This window comes from Parasteatoda tepidariorum, chromosome 4 (assembly GCF_982258835.1).
Source record: "Parasteatoda tepidariorum strain Cologne lab strain chromosome 4, Ptep-v5.0, whole genome shotgun sequence".
Taxonomy (NCBI): Eukaryota; Metazoa; Arthropoda; class Arachnida; order Araneae; family Theridiidae; genus Parasteatoda; species Parasteatoda tepidariorum.
In genome coordinates, this window is record NC_141758.1 from 5,419,171 (window position 1) to 5,425,964 (window position 6,794).

At 28.5% G+C, this 6,794-nt stretch overlaps 1 protein-coding gene across 1 annotated transcript in view; it reads right to left on the bottom strand.

Annotated features, from left to right (window-relative positions):
• The window catches only part of LOC107447625 (putative phospholipid-transporting ATPase IM), a 198,969-nt gene extending 193,127 nt beyond the window's left edge, over positions 1-5,842 (bottom strand). The window contains exon 1 of the mRNA XM_016062579.4: positions 5,514-5,842. The gene's annotated coding sequence lies outside the window, so the exon portion shown is untranslated. The remainder of the gene's footprint in view (positions 1-5,513) is intronic.
• Between the last annotated feature and the right edge of the window lie 952 nt (positions 5,843-6,794).

Genomic DNA, 6,794 nt, shown 5'->3' on the forward strand with positions numbered 1-6,794 from the left:
CATTCAGACGTTGTTCTACGGCAGTGTTTCCCAAACTTATGACTTTTGTGTACCCTTTCTAAATTTTTCGTAACGCTGTGTACCACTAATAAAAAAATGAGTGTATTTTTTACTATAAAAAAAATTGCACAAAAGTTAAAAATCACAACTGGTTGTTGACACCACTAATTATTAACTGCTAACTCCGCAAAAAAATAGCAAATAGAAAAATACGTAATCGTAAATTTTCATGGCTAGCTTTGTTTTTAAATAAGTTTGTTCGAAATTTTCGTTTATTGCAAGATATTTCGCATAAGGACGCGTACCCTCGCTAAACTGTTCCCGTACCCCTGGAGGTACGCGTACCACACTTTGGGAAACACTGTTCTACGGGAATCAAAAGACCCACGCAATGATAAGAAAACATCTCCCAAACCATAACATTGTCTCCACCAGCTTGAAGTGATGTGGCAATGCAGTTGGGGTCCACGCTTTCGGGCTGTTTTCGCCATATCCGAACCCTGTCATCTGCACGATGTAATTGGAAACGCGATTCATCAGACCACGTGACCTTTTTTCCAGTGTCAACTGTCCAATCCTCATGCTCCTTTGCTAGAGATGTCTATTCTTACTCGGCTCCCATAGCCTATACGGTGTAATGTGCCATTCAGAGACGTTCGCATTAGAACCTTCATTAAGATTCCTCGCTATTTGACGTACTGTTGCTATTCTGTTAGACTGGACAACTCTGGAAAGTCTCAGCTCGAGCATTCAGTAGCCTGTGACGACCACAAGCCTGACGTTGACACCCGGTGTTCTGTTTGGTAGTTCACTTTCTGTACACATTAATAACTGCTGCTCTCGTTTTGCTGACACTGGTTCCGACGCTTCGAGTGCCCGCAATCATTCCGCTTTCAAACTCAGTTAAGTCACGTTTGTCTCCCATATCTCCGAGCGTAACACAGTGCAATCGATGGTTCACTTGCCTTGCATTCCCTCTTTGCAGCAATGTCGCCCTCTAGCGGCAAAACTGTGAAGCAATAGCTCATTTTGCATAACAGTCCGGTGGTCATAATTATTTGGTCACTCACTGAATAAATACCTTTTTTTAAAAAAAACAAATGCACCTTTATTTTTTTTCTCTTAATTTTCAGTTTAAATTATTGAAAAAAAAACTTTCAAGTAGTTTATGGATTAATAATTTATTTTAGTTCATACTTTTCCTGAAAAACATTTATGCACAGAAACTGTTTTTTAGGATGTCTTAAATTACTTTTATAAACAGCTAATTTTTCTCGTATTTTAATAATGAGAAAAAAAATTTTTAGAAATATAAACATAAATTCAGTTCACCCTGCCCTTTTTTATTACTAGGGAGAACTCTGTATATATACTCACTACCATACAATAATAGAAGAGACACTTTCAGTTTTTGAAATTTTTTTAAATTTCTCAAGAAATAATTGAAGGTTTATTTTGAATATATATTCAATAGCATACAATAATGGAAGAGACACTTTCAGTTTTTGAAACTATTTTAAATCACTCAAGAAATACTTGGAGATTTATTTTGTAACTTTAAGAGTTAATTACTTCATGCGTTTTTTCATACTTAGCAGTAAAGTTTAAAGCTTTCAGAGGTTTCTGGGACAGACAATAAATTGCGAAAGAAAACAAGTATTTTTTAAAAGCCTATGCCAGAAAATCAAGCAATGAGCTAGTAACTTATGCTGATTACTTTGGTTGTTATCTGTTTATTGCAGTAACTGCATAAAATCTCATAATCCTAGCTTAAATATTTATGGAGACATTGACACATAAAAACTAATTTTTTTGTCTTACGCTAGTTTGAAAAATATTCAATACAATGAAAAAAAAATTTTTGAGCCATTATTTAAAAAATTTTTGAGCAATTTGCAAGGCATTACTATTTTAAGTATTTCTTTCATACTGCGCATGAGCAGAAAAAGTTTTCTTTTTCCTTCTTTTTTTCATATTTTTTTTTTTTTTTAATTCTTAACTTTGTAGTGAATTGTGTTTGGCAACTACTGAAAAAAGTCTGATTTGAATATCATAAAAATTTAAAAAATTTCCTGCAATTTTCGAAGTATTTTTTGTACACTTCTTTTGAAAGAAAAAGAAAAGAGACAGAAAGCTCAAAATGATAAGGGGTTTTCCACAAATTTCATTTCGTACAATTAAACAAGATTTAATAAAAATGACACCTATATTGTGGGGGATCAATCCCAATAAAAGAACATTTTTCTTCATCTGGCCTTCTTAGCCACCAATCGTGGTGACCAAGCCTCATACAAACACAATTTGGTATACAGACAATTATTGTACAGTATTATCATTTGTTATTAAATTTTGTCTTATGGTAGAAAATGAAATTTGGGGGAAACCCATTTACCTATTATAATATATATATATATATATATATATATATATATATATATATATACATATATATATATATATTAAATACATTTTTGAATGGTGTATGAAATCTCAAACTAAACTTTAATATGATATATAAACTTCAAAATTCTGTATAAAACTAAAATAAATAGTTTGGAAAAAGTAACTTAATTAAAAAAGTATTTACAGGGTTGGCTGGTTCAAATGAATGTGATTTAAACCAAAATTAATTTTTTACTTAATTTAACAACTTAAATTTTTTTTAAAAAGTTAAGAAAAGCTACATTTCAAAAAAAAAAAAAAAAAAAAAAACTATTGAATGACTTATTTTTCTATTATTCATATTAGTCTATAGTTTAATTCATATTAATGGCCTTTGTTACATCAATGAGAAAATTCTATCATTCAAAAATCCATCCCAAAACACCATAATTAAAATTTTTGAATAATTTTTAATATTATGAGATAAATTTACCCGTTTCAATCACTGTGCTAATTTCAGTTAGTGTTCACAAACGTTTCTGTAGTTATAAGAGAAACAGACACACAGGCAAACTCTTAACTGTATTATTTATTACAGACGTGTTGAAAAATTGAAAGGGTGAATAAAAATATTAAACATTATATTAATATTATTCACAATAAAAGAAAAACCTGTTCCACTGCCAAAAGACTAACAATTTCTGATAATTTACTCGCTCCATACAATAAACATAATTTTGAGAATAAACTTATTCAAATATCAGTAAAATTTATAATAATTCTAATATGAATATTAATTTTGCCATTACTTATTATATTAATTTTATTACCAAAAAATAACAAAACCAAATTATGTAACCAGCAAAAGAAGACAAATATGAAACAACTAAAAAGGAAATAATAAACACAAAAAAAAAAAACAGAATATAATACGACATACATATCAATTTTACTCTCAAACCAGTTACAACAACATGTAAAAGATTTAAGTTGATTTAGATGTTTCGTTTAATTACACTCGGAATCAAAATTGTAGTAGTTTCACATAAATAATATGTTTTTGTTCAAAGATAAGGACATTCATTTTTAGTTTTCATAGGGTACTAATTTATAATCATTGAATTGAATTGTCATTTTTATCCTAAATCTGAAAATAGTTCAATAAATTCTTTGGTTGTCAGATTGCGAACTGGTCTATAGTGCTTGGGGACAGGCGGTTGAAAAAAAAACATCTTAGGAGGAGTTCTTTTAGGTAATGTGTAGAAAGCATATTTTTCATTGAAAAAGTTTATTTCATAAAGCATTCTACATGCTCATGTATGTTATCATTGAATTATCTTCATAACATGTATACAACATATACCTCTGTGAACGTGCCAGATACTACAAGCGAGTGTCGATTTTTTTCTATTGTCTAAAACTAACTCATTTGAGAAACCGATATAGAGTTGAAATAAGCAAGTCAAAATAGATTTACAGAGAACACAAATTATTGTCTTGTTAATTAAAATTCAAGTAAAATTTTAGAATAAAATTTTTTTTTTAAATATTTATAGAAATCTAATATTGTATAATTTATGTAGACGTAACCTGTAACCATCTCACAAAATAAGTTTAAAATAGATAAAAAAAAACAAACAAAGCAAATTAGATAATTTTAATACTTAGATAATCTAGGGTAGAAAAGAACCAATTTTAAAATTTAAATACTTAAACTTTGATCAATAAATATCTTCTATTTTTTCAGTAAATCTAGATACAACTTTAAAACTAACTAAATAAAACAATGCATACGCTTCTAGTTTTACACTATACTTACTAACATAGATTAAATGCACTAGCTTGCAACATCAAAACACTCAGAATTGTTAAATATAAGTATGATTTAGTTTGTTTTAATTTTTCGGAATAAATTTTATTCAATACTTTATATAAAATAAATTATATAAAATAATAAATTATATAAAATAATGCTTACATGAATTATTTAATATTATAAACATTTCTAAATTTAAAAGTAAAATCTTTGTTTTAAATTTTGATAAATTTCTTTGTTATTTCACTGAAGTATTTAAAAAATGGACTACAAAGCAAGGAAATAAAAGTAAAAACAACCTAAATAAAGCACAAATAAAATTACAGAAAATAAAAATATAAGTTGTGTTTTAAGCGCGTTGTTTTTGCTTTATTCTACAGGGCACAAACTATACCATATCCTTATTTGCGTACAAAATAAGAGTTTAATACTTTTATAAAAATAATGATATTATTGTTATCCAGGGAAGATTTCCGCCTCGTGATCTGTAGCAGAATGATCACCAAGTCTTGGCAACTCCCAGGCAGATGACCGCGAGAAACTGAAGAAGAAAATATCAGAGAAAGGGGCCAACTCGAAAGGTATAACTCATAGCCATTCCCAGGCAAACATCTTGGCTAATTGTATTTGGCGTTACAGATCACGATACGGAAATATAGCATGTATCCAAATCTTCATAGGCCATATAATCAACATATCTACAACCCAAAAAGTAAAGGCAATTTTCAGGTCTTTACAAAATTATAGCTGCTTCAATTTATTTTTAAGTTTTATTTATTATTTTAGCATCCTACCGAATATATAAATAACTTACACCCTCTATTACTTCACTTATTTTATAGTGAACACATGCAATAAAAAAATTTCATGTTACTTTTGTGAAAATGTGTGTTTTTTAAAAAAAAGTGTAACATTGTATCAATAAAATATTTCATAAAAAAAATCGCCTTATTTTAAATCCACTTTTCATAAACAATGTTTTTGCAAATACTTTCATAAACATAATTCTTTTCAGAAAAAAATTTCAACAAGCATTATTTATCAGAAAAAGAAAATACCAGAAAGAACAACAATTAATTTGGAGGCACAAATTTAAAGTCTACACAAACAAATAATGTAGAAATCTAAGAATAAATATTTGAAATTTTAGAAATTAAATATAAATTAAGTTCTTAGTAAAAATATTTAAAGTTATAGTGAAACTAGACGAAACATGAAACAATTTTAAAGACCGATTTTTCCTTTTTGAAAATAAAACTTTTCACACAAATATAGAATAAAATGAACAAATATAGAATAAAATGAAAGAACTTACAAGGCTTTACCAAATAAACTATCCGTTCTATAATTTACAAGATACGTAGCGCTCTGAGCAACAATTTATAAAATAAACAAAGTAATTCATTTAAGAATATTCGATTTTTATCTTTACTTGAAGAAAACTACCCCTTGCAGCAAAATAAAAAGTTCATACTTTTGTTGTACACCATAAAACTTTGTATTGCATGAATTTATAATGCAGAAATTAAATAATTTACATCTAAAAGCAAGAAGAATAAAAATTACAAGCTAGCAGAAAACTTAAAATTTACAGCAAACAAAAACAACTTGTTGCCAAACAAATTCATTTTAAATAAACTACCCAGTCAACAGTTAAGAAAAATCCTATAGATTAAAAAAAAAATAATAATAAAGTGGCATTCTTACGAAACAAAGTATTCAACGCAAATGCGTTTTTAAGCTTCTAGAAAATAACTGATTTAAGAATCATGACGTCAAAACCACGTGATCTCGGTAACATTGCCGCGTAAGATGACGAGGTGTAACATAAATTTCTGATGTGGTTTTCTTTTTGTTTAATATAGATTATCTGCAAAAAAAAAATATTCTTTTTTTAATTATCCACTCACTTCCATTTCTCTTTGGTCACGTATTAAATATGCCATATTCTCAAACGAGAATCTTCTAAAAAAAACACAGTCAAACCCCTCTATAGTGAACTAGGCTTATAGTAAACTCCCGGATATAGTGAACGAAAAAAGGAAGGAAGTTGGATAATATGAACTTTTCTCTGTTTTCGAGAGATTTTCTTCATTTTTTTGTAATAAATTTGGATAATTGGGTATAATATAGCCTACGTCACAGGTTGTGTTGTTCCTACTAAATTTAACAAATGAACGGCATTTTCTGCGAGCCTAACTTCAAGCCACAAATAAACAAACGAAGTGTTCGATCGTTTAAATAGCTGCTCGCCAGATTTTATTGCATTATAAAGAAAAGTTATTGAAACTAAATACAACTAAATAAACAACAACAACTACTAATAACAATAACTAAATAAGCAACAACTAAATTCCATTCGTTTAGCATTGCGTCATATGTTGTTCCTACTAAATCGAAGTAGTTGTGTTTTTTTCATATTATACCCAATTCAAATAAATACATATACCGACTTTTAAAACCATCTATTGCATGGCATGTAGCAACAAGCATTTTTTCGTGTTTGCTTCATTGTTAAATAGCATTATTGAATTGGTTCAGCATTCAAAGAAGTCGCAATTTTCCAGTATCTGGACAAATGCTTCAAAGCAGAGAA